Raw genomic sequence first — 12,496 nt, forward strand, 5'->3', positions numbered from 1 at the left:
TTTGTTTAACTTAAATAATATTAAGTGCCAGAGGACCACCGCTGCCATTCAGCCTCAACAACCTCCAGGTCCAGCCTCCAGGTGGCCCATTTCACCAGGGTGTGTGGGACCACACTGTCCTGGGATGAGAGAACAGTACCCACGGATGTTGACATCTCACAGAGTAGATATTGCCAGTGACAGTAGGGAGCTATTGGCACATGAGGAAGGGAAGAGCTCTCAGGATGGGAAGAGGGGGCCGCTTCGAGACTCATTGGGTATGGCACGAGGCTGCTGGGTGTGGTGTTGGCCTGGGCCCACTGAGTGGGGCAGATCCGTGGTCTGTGTTTCTGTACCCTCCTCTGTAGCCTGTGTTGGCAGCAGATCAGGGAATTGCGATCAGAAGTGCTCCCAGTAACACAGGCACCAGCCCCCAGAGTGTGTGCCTATCCGTTTCCCCACCTGGCCTGACTTAGTGCCTGTCTTGCCTCAGGGCTGAGACCCTACAATCTCTGATGAGGGTGTCTGTGTTCCAGATCCAACCTGCATGGCCAACATGCTCAGACCTTCAGCTGGGTCCTAGGCTGCTGCAACCAAACTCTGTTAACTGGGTGGCCGACAACAGAGGAAGTGTCTTCCGTTGAGCTCCAGAGGCTCAACACAGTAGGTGTTGGGCTGTCCCAGTGCCATAACCCCTCCCAGGTTTCAAGGGGACTGTCTCCCCAACTCTCCCAGCCCTTGCCCACTCTCCTATTGCTGCCCACGATCTGTGGTTCCCATATGGGCATCCCGCCCTGGCTCCAACCTCACATATCCGGTATCCCCCAGTCTCCCTGGTATCTGGGTCCAGACTCTCCTCTTCCTACAAGAATATCAGATATTGGATTTGGTCCCAGTTGATGCTGTGTTCCATCATGTGAGCTCTTAGCTTCATCACTGTGCAAAGACTCTTTTCCCACACAAGTTCGCACGACTTTTGGCTGGCTAAGAATTTTCAGGCGACACTTTTCTAATGAGTACACTTTCCTTCCTTCCGATCTCCCACCAGTGAGCATTCCTCGCACCCTTGTCCTAGTTCCTTTATGGCAGTTTCCCTCCTTATGGCTGAGAGGACCTAGTGACCCCTGAATTCACACGTTCTCCTTAATCACCAACACACTGCAGAATTCTCCAGGGGGCCATATATGCTCCTGGAAGTTGGTGTTGGAAATAGTTCTCCATCCATTAATCACTCCCTCACTCACTAATGTCCTTGTGTCCTTGAGAAAGGCTCTCCCTTTCCTGGTTTTCCTGAATAGAAATCCTCTTGCCTCTTGGGTGAATAGGGTTATGGGTTGTGCAGAGGGTGTTGGTCCACTGAGCATCTTAGAGACTGTCCTTTATGGAGCCTAATGATCCTCACTGGGGAATGAGGCCAGGGTCCTAACTGTGGTTAGTTAGAGAGGGAAAGAAGGACAAGGGAAACTCAGATGTCCCTTCATGGCCCCTGGAGTTAGAGGACTTACCCCTTTGCACCTGGGATCAGGAGACCTCATTTCCTCGAGGACACGCACACTCAGACGTTAATCTTGAGTGTGGGTTCCTTTCTGGGGTCCAGGGCTGTTGTTAGCCACCAGGAATGACAGTGCTCTCCATGCTGAGTGGAGCCATTTTTGCCAGGAAAGAGAGCCCATGGTCACGCCTTGTGCAAAGCATCCCACGCCAGGGGCTCCCATGCCTACATTCCTGTCCTGAAAGGAAGCCACTCAGAGGCAAGGTGGGTCCAACCACCTCCCATGTGTTCACTCATCACTGTGTTCCAGCAGTCACCCCAGTGAACAGTCCTGATGGGATTGGATGTGGCTCAGAATGTCACCCTCATGAGCTCTACCCTGCCACAGCTGCAGTTCTGCAGTGGGAGAAACTCAAAACCTCAAAACACATGCACATGAAAGAAAAGAGCAAGAGCCAGAGCCCAAACAGGCCAGGTGTGGCGAAGACAGCTGGAGTGCCTAGGTTGGGACTCAGAATTATGTCAGTGGGGTGGCATTGCTGCTGGCACCAGCATGATAACCGAGAGCCAGCCCTGCTCATTTTGGGGAGCAGTGTGTTGGGGAAGGCAGCAGAAATTGAGAGGCAGGATTGAGTTTGGCCCTAGGAGGAGGTTGGGTAAGAGGCCAGTGTGGGTTGGAGAGCCTGGGCAGATAGACAGAGGCCAGGGCACACCCCAAAGCCTGGAGACTGCACTTGATGTCCAGGGTTGTGAAACACCACTTCCCCTCTTACTCACAACTGAGAGCAAGGGGCATTGATGAGTTCAGTTTGTGTGCGGCTGCATCCAAGGTGGCTCGGCTAGGAACCTCTGTTTCCTTGACTCAGGAGGCTGGGAGTCCAGGCTCCACTGAGGCTCGGCTGGGAGGATCGGAGTCTGAGTTTATGCCTGTGTTCCCTGTAGGATCCATGTTGGCTGAGCCTCAGTGTTTTTGTAATGAGAGGATGGGTGACCGACATGTCTTTATCACAGGACACACTTGCTAAATGGATTTGTTTGCTCTGAGGAGGAAAGAGAGAGGGGGGAGTGGTGCTGGAGACAGGGATGCAGACAGGGGTCATGGACTTGGCATAACTCAGTCTTGGAGGTGATATCCCATCACCTGTACCCACTTCAATTCCCATGAATCCAGAGGCTGAGCCCCCTTGAGGTGAGGGGTGAACCGGTTCTGGGCAGCAGGATGCTGTGGTACCTCGGAGTCTCTGTGAGACCCCAACACTAGACACACTTGGCCCTTTTGAAATCTTAGGAGAAGCCTTGGGAAGTTGTATGGCAGAGGGGAGCAGCCTCTGCATCTCAGTCCCCTCCAACTTGCCATGGTGTAGAGAGGGAACTGCAGCCACGATGGGACGGACATTGGCCATGTCCCTGTGTGGGACACAGGCCTGATTGAGTTAGGGTGCATTCTTTGTCTCTCCCTTTCTTGTGATTATCCCATCTCTACATTTGTGCTTTAGCCACCTGTGAGTCCCATCTCTGGTTTCAGAGAGAACAGAGGGTGTTATGGGCCAATAGACACAATAAACCCTAGAGATTAGATGCTACCCTACTTTCCAGAAAAGACTGGGCACACCATGAGTTGCACAATGATGGGACCAGGGTCCAAAAGCTGCTGAGAGGGAAGGACTGGTTGTGAATGCATTTTTGAAGGCTCCAAGCTGGAACTCTAGTGGCACCAAGCAGGGCAGATGCTGGTGGGGATGTTTGGGTAGTTGTTGGTGAACACCTGCGCACCTGAGATGGGTAGGCATGGAGGAGAAATCGGCAGCCCATAGGGCTGTTGAAAGTGGTCTTATGTGAAAAGAGGCTCAGGTATGGGCACAGGAAATGACATCATTGCCTTGACAATGGATCAAACAGAACATGGAACCCTGGTATCCAGGCACCCACTTCACTGACCAAGCCATCCGAGCTCACTTGGTTGGAGCCACTGGAGGGAGAAGGATGTTCTCCTGTGGTTGCAGACAATGCCGAGCCTCAGGCTCCCAGGAATCTCAGGGGGGCCAACTAGCCCTTTTGTGGATACACTGGGTGAGGCTTCATCTTAGACGCCAGAGCCTCTGGCGATTGTCGCAGAGGAGCTCAAGAGTAACAGTGAGTAGCACAGGGCAGGTGAGCCCAGCAGGCCCTCTAGTCTGATCCCTGATGAATGGCCCAGGACTCCTATTCTGACTCTGTGTGTGTGTGTGTGTGTGTGTGTGTGTGTGTGTGTTTGTACTGATGGGAACTGTCCCATTGTGCTTTGACTCTAGTGTATTGGCACAAGTCATTTTTCTGTTTGTCACCATTTCCATTTTGAACCCACCATTCTTGGTCCCAACCCAGGGTGAAAATGATCAGAACACGGAGGAGCCCTTCAGGGTTCAGAGCCTTGAACCTTACAGGCAGGACCAGCTTAGGAATGAGCTCCTGCCTGTCATTTGTGGGAGGAACCTACATTTCAGCAGCAACATGGGGTTAATCTCCTGGGATTTCATCCCCACCCAGCAGGTGCTGGATCTCTTGTTCCCAAAACAGCCACCTTCTTCAGTCTTTACTCCTGGTGCCACTCCACATCCTCCAAGGGGACAAGAACCTCAGGTTCTGGATGGATGTTGTAGAATGCCCACAGAGCCAACTGCCAGGCTGGGTGGGGTGCAGTTGCTGGGCTTTGCTGATGTTGTCATCCCCCACAGTTCTTGGAACCTTCTGTGGCAGTGGCATCCAGGACCCCAGCAGCTGTGAGTAGCAGCTCCTCACTGCTTCACTCCAGCGAGCAGGTGGAAGACAGCCGCGTTGTTCACGTCCTCCTAGAGGGACAGAGCCTGAGGGAGACAAAGCGCATCCCGGTAAGCCCGACAGCAGGGCTGCCTCCTGGGTGTCCACACAGTGGAAGGCAGGAGACACAGCCAACCCCAGGGCTATGGTGGGAAATAAAGAAGAGAGAGGTCCGTCTTAAGGGCTTGACCTGAGGAGGGAGAGCATCAGCATGCCCAGCTTCAGTGGTGAGTGGGCCTGTGTATTGTGGGTTTTGCAGGCCAGAAGTGCAGACGGAAGTGCTGTGGACAGATGAAGGCAGAGATATGTCCAGGGTGCAGGCTGCAGTGCCTAGAACTTGGTATTCTCAATGAGTGAAGTTGGAGCAGAGGAGGTGGCAGTGACTTGTCACATGTGTAGGAGGGGATGTGTTCCTGGTGGCAGGGAAGAGAACCTCCTTAGCATGACTAGGTGTAGGAATTTGGGGTCGGGATCACCTGGGGGGTCATGCCAAAGCTTCGGAATGTTAGGCTTTGCATGTATGTAAATACGGAGCTAAAGGGGTTCTTGGCAGAATTTCTATGGATGTGCAGTAGACACGCTAATGCTGCAGGTGTCCAGCTGCAGAGGAGACATGTTCAGTGACTGCCAGTGCTGAGTCAAGTACATCATGACAACCAGACCCGCACCGAGCTTCCAGAGGCCAGGGCCTCTCAAAGCTATCATGAAGCACTCAAGTGCACACTCTTGTATCTGAGTCTGTTTTGTGTCGTGGCAGTCAGGACCCAAATTTTCAGTGCATCTGCCTCTTCCACCCACAAAGGCAGCCTGCATCCCAGATCACACTTGGTGCGCAGATCCCTGGCCCATTGCTCTCATCTCAGTGAGATGAGAGTGTGTCTGTGCATAGGCAGTTTGGTCCTTTGACATGAGTGGAATGTGGCTCCCCAGGGGGAGGGGAGATGGCAGGTACAGGCAGATATTTGTACCAGGATTGTTCTAGTAGCACATTGCAAGAACCCAGGTGGTATATGGAGGACACACTCAGGTAGCAGGATAACAAGATTGTGCCCTTGTATATGTAGCTGAGATTTCTCCTGAATGTTTGACCACAGTCTTCTGGGTAGCTCTTCTAAAAGCCATTCTCTGATGACATTTGTCCCACCCTGATCCAGGTGACCTTTCAGGAGACGGTGACAAGCCTCATCCGCAGGGCCTTGGACCAAAATTTGTTGCAGCATGAGGATGTGGACAACTTTGAGCTGCTGTATATGATGTCTGAGGATGAGAGTAAGTAGGACAATCAGACAGTGGGGAGACATGATCCACAGTGGGCTCAGGATAACTGACAGCCAAGAGAAAGTGGGCCTTGGCCCCAAAATACCAAAGTGTGATGGGCCTGGCGGAGACTCTCAGGGGTTGTGGGTGTTTTGTGGTATAATCCTTGAGTGCCACCTAACAATTCTCTCCACTTCGCTCTGCAGAAATCAAGGTCTCTGACCACTCACTCGTGTGTCTGTCCATGAATCTGGGAATACAATCTTTCATGGTGAGGAAACGCCCCCAGGTCAAGGGAAAGGAGGTAAACACCTACCTTATTCAAGCTGTGCATGTGCTGCCATTCCACTCCGACCTGAGGAAATAAGAAGCCTCAGCACCTGGACATATTTGCTGGAAGCCCATAGAGCCAACTGACAGTCTGGGGTGGCTTTCTGTTTCTGGGTTTGCTGATGTTCCATCCCCCACAGTTCTCAGAATCAACCTGCAAGTCCTCCAGGCCGCTTTCCCACAAGCAGGTGGGAGACACCTGCTTAATTCGTGTCCACTTAGAAACACAAAGTCCAGAGATGGCCAAGAGTGTTCTGGTAAGCCTGGGAGCAGGGGTGTCCCGTGGTGCTTACACCTGGGTGGGGAGCAGACACTGGTCCAATACCATGGACTACTCATGCCCTCTTGAATTTGGAGCTTCTGGATGATCAGGAGGATAGATGGGAATCAAGAAGGGAGAGGTCAGTGTGAAGGGCTGGAGCTGAGATGAGCGAGTGCAGCAGCTTGTCCACTGCCATGTCTCAGGGAGTCTGTGTGTCAGGTGGCAGCATGCAGTCCAGAAGGGCAGGGACAGGTATGGGTGACAGATGAGAATAGGACAGGAACTAGGTTGCAGGTTCCCTTGTATGGGATGCTGACGTCTATGGAGGAGGACAGCAGTGTGAGGTTCTCCATGTTCCTTGAACAAGGAGCTGAGAGAGTCTCTCTGCAGAGTCGATATGGATGTGGAGCAAGCACACTAAATGTCCAGGTAACCCAATGACCACCCTTGCCGGATGAGGTGCCCTCCTACATCCCAGCCAGCACTGAGCCTCTGGAGGCCAGGAGCTCTCGTGGCTATCTTTCAGCTCTCCTGTGTGTGGTCATGTTCCTGGGTCTGTTTTTGGCCCTGGCAATCCAGACCAAAGCCTCTAGGTTTTGTGCCTAGGCCATTCCCAATGCCGCCTGCATCCTCGGGCAGACCTGGGATCTTGGAGGCTATTGTCCCATTCCTCCCAACTTGTGGGATGAGATTGCATCTGTATGCAGGTAGTGGGGTCCTTTCACTCCGAGAGGAGTGCAGCTCCACAAAGAGCAATGGCAGGCCCAGGAAGTCCTATGTACAAGGATTGGGCTAGTAGCCTGTGGGAAGAGCCCACACGATGAGCAGGAGGTCAGCCTCGGGTAGTAGGGTCATGGATGTTGCCCTTGTATTTAGAGTGGAGGTGCCTCCAGAATGCCCCTGCCCACTGTCCTTGAGTAGTCACTTCAAGGCCCATTTCCTGAAGGCCTGTCTCCCATGCTGCTCCAGGTGACCTGCCACGATAGGGCTCCTGTCGTCATCCGCAGCGCCCTCGACCTACACTTCCTTACTGAGGAGAATCCAGAGGATTATGAGCTGGGCCAAATCATCTCTCGCCGTCAGAGTAAGTGAGACAATCAGATAGCAGAGAGCAAGGGTCAGGATGTGGACTCAGGTCAACTCTTAGCAACAAAGAGTAGTCTCTGACCCCCAAGAACACTCCAACAGGTGTGTTGGGTTCGTGCACAAAGCCAACTGCACTTCTGCTGGTGGAAGGTCTTGAGGTCCAATGGTATACCCCGGTGGATATTGCGGCTCCCCACCAGGTGCCCTCCCCTGGACATGAACAGGCATCCAAAGCTGACATCTTTGAGGAGTGAGGAGGAAAGCCTCTCTCCAGGAGCAGTATGTTTTCATGGTCTGGGATAGGAGTGGTTTCAAAGGAACATGGGAATGCATGGGCTAAAGAGGGAACTGGCATTTTGTGGACTGAAGCAGTACTATTGAAAGCCTTCTGTGTGACCAAAAAACCACTGCCTGGGCAGAGCATTGCCAGGATTCTAGCAAGCAGTAACAGGATGAAATTGGGAAGAAAACACAGCCTGGGAGACAGCCTGAATCATCTGTTTTTGCATAAATTCCATGGTCTTACGCACCTGAGTCCACTAGGCAAGGAGTGATCACAATAGCCAGGTTGTGATCCCTAACTAAAGTCAGATGAGGGCTTCCTGAGCACGTAGCCACAGAGCTCATCTGATAATAATGCCAGCGCTTTTTCGTTGGTTGGTTGGTTGGTTTTTGTGAGCCAAACACCACAGCAGCCATTATCCCAGCCTATGTACCCTGAAGACCACCATCCCTATGAGTTCTAGGATCACTTGTCTCCTATCTTAACCTACTGTTAGGTTAGTAGAGTCTATGGAAGAGGAAGTCTGTCTGGGGCCTTGGTAGCCTAAGAAATTCATAGCAGAGATCTCCACATCCAACCCAGAAGGGATGGAGAACAGGCTCTAGGTTAGAGGAGGGCGACAGGAAACACATGTTCAGAGGAAGGAGAAGCGGCTGTTGTATTCCCCCACTCGGGGTCATGGCACCACTGGGCCATACGCCATGTTGGAAGGAAGCAGTCCCTTTGCTGGTCTTTGGAACCATTGTTCTCAGTAGGGCAGTATTTGGAATGTGGCCTCCATTCTCAGAAGCCTGATTCACATGGAGGCGGGCTCCACCAACGCAGAAGCATGGCTCTAAAGTGGTATCCGCGCTGGTCAGCCTGTCCTCACTGTGGCCATACTTGAGGAAAATAACTCAGAGGAGGAATCCTAGGCCTTTTTTCTCTGGGTTTCATAGCTTTCTCTTTGGTTGTGCACTGAGGCTGTCCATAAAGCTCTAGTGTGTGGCAGTGGAGAGCTCCTCAGCCCTTGCCACAAAGGCATAGACTGGGAGAGAGAGAACGAGGCTGGCAGAGAGGGAGAGAGAGAAAGATGGAGAGGGAGGACCTCTCCTTGGAGAATGAGGATTCAGTGGAGCCAACAGGAACAAGGTACTGTTGCCCAGGGCACAACCCTGTTTAGGTCTTACTCCAACCATGCTCAACCTTTCTTCCAGTCCCTCCCACCCCCCAGTAGTGTATTCATCTTGAATGAGAATTTCATGTTGACATCAGAGCACTCACCATCCAATGCTTCCCTCCAAACCCACCTATGAAGATGGCTCATGTGGGGACTGAATCTTCGGCACAGGAGCCTTTTGTGGGAGATTTCAGATGCAAACCCTAGTGGTGTGCTTTGGCAGATGCAAGAGGACCTGAGATATTCTGGAGTCCAAAGCCTTCGGTAGGAACAGACATTAGGTCTGTTGAAGTGCTCTGCCTAGTTCTTCCTCAGGGAGGACTGTGGAGGCTGTCTTTGTTGGTATTGGTGCTGAATTGGAGAGCTCTCAGGTGTGTGGCTCTGGCCTTTTCTGGCACAGGCTCTCAGATGTTGGCGTGTCCTAGGGAGCACCTCCTGAGTGCCACCTTCTTTTTGTACACCCCTCTCTCCCCAGAGCTGAGGATTCCAGCAGAGGCCAAGGTATTTGATGCCAAGAATCCTCACAAAAAATCCAACTTTGTGCTGAGGAAAAGGAGCCTCTCCCAAAAGAATGATGGGTGGATCGAGCCTCAACCTCCCTCTCGTCCTGCAAAGAAGGCTCCTGCCCTCCTGAGGATGCTTGCAAAACCATTCTGTTGCTGTGTGCCTGGGCGGGGCTGAGGCAGCCCAGGAATATTTACATTGATTACTATTTTCTTCAAAGTTTGAATCTATAGTTTGCCATTGTCCTTGACCTTGTTTAGTAACACAGTTGTTACTCTATCCTGTATTTGTTGTTTCCATTAATATATTATAATTATTTTAAAATATATATGTTTTTGTTACCTGATCTACTGTGATGATTTGAGTATACTAAATGTAGCAGTGATTCCTAAAGGACACATCCAAACCAACAGGAAGGAATGTTTCATTCTATCAGCAAGAACTTTGGTTTTTAGGAGTTTGGCAGATGGCATTATCTGAGTCAGTTTTCCAATGGGGGCAATGAAGTATCAGCTATGATGGTACAAACACAAACAAAGACACACAAACACACACAAGAGCACACACACTCACTGAGAGATAGATAGACAGATGGAGTTGGTCTCTGCTGAAATACTTTGGAGACATGGTTCTGATTTCTCCCCTTTTGGAGTATTTTCAATTGCACAAGGTGTCTTGCAAATGAACCCATGTCTGAGGAAGACATGCATGTGTACTTCACATGCCACTTTTCACATAGCAGGAAGGTCATGTAATATTTTTCATGCAGCTGTCTTTTGACTGTGAACCATCCCATGAGGTCAGCTGTGGAATTTTCAACTTGTAGCATCACAATGGGGATCCACTCTTTGGATTTGTGGATATTTCCGATTTTCTTGATTCAGATTGGAATGATATATATATTAGTTTTTGATGAAAATTCTGCATTTGATGGTAATGAATGTCGTGCATCTAGGAATCTGTAGAGTGCAGACAATGAATGGATGCCTACTGTTGTCTGGACTGGTCTGAAAAGTCCTGTAGCATCTGAGCATGTGTGAGGGCTGTACAGGTCTTGCCAAAAGTCCAGGTCAGATGATCCTGCACAAAGCTGAACTCCTAGTGGTCTCCACAACAGTGTAAGGGCCAAGGAGAAACTCACTTCCACACAGAAGTTGGGAAGCTACCTTATGAAGGTGATCATAGATACGGGATTATTAATATATCCAGGTTGGCATCTATTATTTTTTTAGCTTTTGACTTTCGCAGCTGTGGGCATCTTGACAACCATGAACTCCCTGTAAGCACAGACAACTCTATAAGAACCTGAGGATAAATTTCCCTGTGCATGTCCCCTTGTGAAACTGCTTAAGCACCGCCTGGTTTACACACAGGTGGAATTTCTAGGTCAAAGTGTGCATGTTTACTTCTTTGACTAAGCACTGCCAGGTGGCTCTTCTGCATAGCTCTACCTGTGGCCAGGATTGTATTATCTAGCTTTCTAACTTTTGCAGGTTGAGTAGATACATAGTGGGAGCACACTGTTTTTGTTGGTATTTTTTTGGTATCTATTCTGATGCTTTTCACTGGGGGATTTTTTCCTGTGAAAATGGGCTTCCTCTACTTGACCTTATTTTCTTCTTTTCAAAATTTTTTCAATGTGACTTTTTAATTTTAGTTTTATTAAAGACATTGCCCCTTGCTTGCATAGTCTATATCTAAAGCACTAGTCCTTGCTCCAAGGCCCAGCTTGCTCTCAGCTGCCCCAGGAGGGGAACAGTCTTTGGCGGTAGACAAGAGACACCCCTGCAGGGGGCACAAGTGCTTTGGCCCTCTGGTGTCTTGCCAGCAGTGCTTCCCATGCTCACAGAGGGTTTCAGACACTGAGTCAATGGTCCAGGTGGTCTTTTGTTCAGTCTGATCTCAAATTGAGCTCCTCTGAGAGGTCATATTGAAGTCCTTGTGTGTACCTGACCCATCATTTTAAACAATATTCCAAGTTCACTTTTTGTGTGTACGTGGGTTCTGGGGATTGAACCCAGGGCCTTGAGCCTGTGAGGCAAGTGACCTACCTGAGCTACACCCTCAGAGACCCCTGTAAAAGTATTTCCCCTTTGCCTCGGGGTCTAAGTTGCCAAGGCTGACCTCAAACGTTCCTCTTGCCTCAGCCTCCCTGGTGGCTGGCATGACAGGCATGCACCTGGGACTGTCACACTCGAGCCTGTGATGGGAACTCATGTGCATCTGTCCAGGGCTGAGCATGGTTAGGCAGAGCTGTGCTCCAGGCTCCCTGCAGGGCTGTGGAGGCTTCTGCTGCCCAGCAGCCCTGGTGCCATGGCCAGGGCTCCTCCCAGCCGAGGGCAGGCAGCTGCCCATTGCTGTAGGCTGACCTTATTTTCTTCTTATGGCACTCGTCCGTTCTCTGGAGTATGTTGTATGGTTTGTCCATTAGGAGTCTAACAGGTCCTCTAGAACCTTCAAACAATTAGTAAAATTCCTGAACAGTAAGTGAGCGCGCGCAGAAATTGGGCTAATATTTTGGGAAGAACAATGTTGGATGATATATTCATGGCTTGAATATATCATCCAACATGAAGTTATATTTTATTACTTACAAAATAATAAAATAATGAAGCAATACCATGGGCTGAGCTAAAATAGATCCTTAGGATCTTAGGCATTCTGTAATAAGTCTGTGTCACTTGAAGTATAGAGTTGATCGACTCTGAGTAATGAAACAGAAGTAAAGGTATCAAAGCCAATGATCATCTGTTTCCAATTTTCTGTGATTTGGTTCAAGTGGTAAAGTGGTGATATTTATTAATAATGGATCGAATAGGTTCATAATTGTTTTAGAGTACAATTAGATGCCTTCAAACTTTAGGCTACATGGGCACATTTGAGAACGGTTCCAGCCATTCTCTCATCCTTTGGGTCATTCCCCTCCTATGTCCTGTGAGACATTTTCTATGTGAGGCTTTAAGAAGAAGAAGAGAATATTCTGTAAAGAAAACCTTGTGATCTGTGCAGTATGAAGTTGAATGGATTCATTCAGAAATCAGAAATTCTATTGAAAGATATTTATTGGCATGAGCCAAATAAAACCTATTTTTAGGCATCCTGGTGAAGACAAGGTTTTATCTTTATGTCTCATTTTCTATGTTTTGTTGTTGTTGTTGTTGTTAGAATGAAATTCATATGTTGCCAGACCATTCTATCAGATGTGTAACTAGATGCCATTTAAATTACCCACTTTTACATGGTAGACAGTTTTTAATGAACACTGCCTGTCTGCACCTTTTTTAAAAACAGGACTGGGATCAGAAGCCCAAATACCAATGGTTAGCTGGAGCATATTTTTCATTTGGC

Source organism: Urocitellus parryii, chromosome Y (assembly GCF_045843805.1).
Source record: "Urocitellus parryii isolate mUroPar1 chromosome Y, mUroPar1.hap1, whole genome shotgun sequence".
NCBI lineage: Eukaryota > Metazoa > Chordata > Mammalia > Rodentia > Sciuridae > Urocitellus > Urocitellus parryii.